Source organism: Capsicum annuum, chromosome 7 (assembly GCF_002878395.1).
Source record: "Capsicum annuum cultivar UCD-10X-F1 chromosome 7, UCD10Xv1.1, whole genome shotgun sequence".
Lineage (NCBI taxonomy): Eukaryota > Viridiplantae > Streptophyta > Magnoliopsida > Solanales > Solanaceae > Capsicum > Capsicum annuum.
In genome coordinates, this window is record NC_061117.1 from 193,759,680 (window position 1) to 193,761,485 (window position 1,806).

The window sequence follows — 1,806 nt, forward strand, 5'->3', positions numbered from 1 at the left end:
TTTAATACATCAAACCAAACACTGCATAAAAAAAATACAAGCATAACTAATACAAGCATAACTAACACAAACATTGCTAATACAAATATTATTAATACACCATATTTTACATTATTCTTATGCACTCTACCAAACGACCCCTAAGGGGTCGTTTAGTAGAGTGTATTGAAAAATATAATGCATGCATTAGTTAATATTTACTACTAGTACTTTATTTGGTATGTCTTTTTGCCTATATACTCTATTGTGTATTAATAATACACTCTATTTTCTATGTATTAGTAATACAAAGATTTTTAACATATGCATTAATTTATTAAATGACTTTAATACCCCTCAATTTTCCTCTCAAAACATTTCACAATTTCTTTTCTCGCCATTTTAATTTTCAACAGTGAATCTTCTCAAAACATTTCATGATTTCTTTTCCCACCATTTTAATTTACAACAATGAATAGTTGATTTAAATAACCGCAACATATTTTTACTTTGCTTCGAGGGTCTTTAAAAAGATTAAAAAATAATGAGACTATTCCGTAATTTTACATCTTGTATTTTATTTTTGTTTCGACTATGTTAATCCGTCAGCGTAATATTTCATACGCAAAGACGAAGGTCTTGAAATTAATCCTAATATGTATATACTAGTTCAACAATACTAATTATGTTTGAGATGACAAAAGAACTTTGTTGCAAAAAAAGTGTACAAAGTCAAAGACGAATATTTTTGTAAACAAACACTTCTTTTATAAAAATTATGTAAGATATATTATTTCTTATACACCAAACCAAACAATGTATAAAAAATAATACATGCAAAACTAATATAAGCATAACTAGTGCAAACATTACTAATACACTATATTTTGCATTGTTCTTATACACTTTATCAAACGACCCCTTAGGGATCGTTGAGTAGAGCATATTGAAAAAATTAATGTATGTATTAAATAATGTGTATTATTAGTATCTTGTTTGGTACAATTTTTAGCCTATGTGTAACTAATACTCTATTGTGTATTGAAATGTGTATTAGTAATACACACCATTTTTCATGTATTAGTAATATAAAGACGTTAACACATGCAATAATTTATTAAATGACAAATTTACCTCCTCTTTTTCAGCTTTTTCTGCTCTTATATTAACGATTGCTACCTTCTTTTCAATAATTCAACATTGCTACTGTTTCCAACATAATTTAATTCATGAAAAATAAACTTCAACCACAAATAAAAATATGAAGAAACAATAATTTTTATTGATAAATAATGTGGTTACAAATTGATAAACGGGGTGGTTACAAATCTGTTTCTCCCTTAATTCTTCTCTCGATTTTCTCCGTAATTTGAAGGTCACTAGTGGCTTATTTCTCGAACATAGGATGATATCTTTATGAATATCCCATAATTTTGTGGGATATTGGAGATTCCTATCTTTTTACGAATACCCATCAATTTATGAAATATTCAAGATGCTTGTTTCAGGGAATATGTTATCCTTTAAATAGGTGGGATTTAGGGTAAAGTAGCCTCTTAGAACTCTAACAGAATTTGAATTCTTCTTGAAGAGTCCACAAAATTTAGATGTCTACAAATGCCCCTTACTTCAAGGCTTGTCGAAGTGTAGATTTGATGACGAGTCTTGAAGTACCAATAGAGCTTCCATTTTTATGCAGCGGCGGCTACAGAGAGAAGAGATGAAGGACAAATTTGGTCCCACTGGACGTGCCAGAATTTGTTGAACAATAAAATTTTGATGTTGGAAAAATAAGTAATTATTATGACAAGAAAATATTGCAACAAT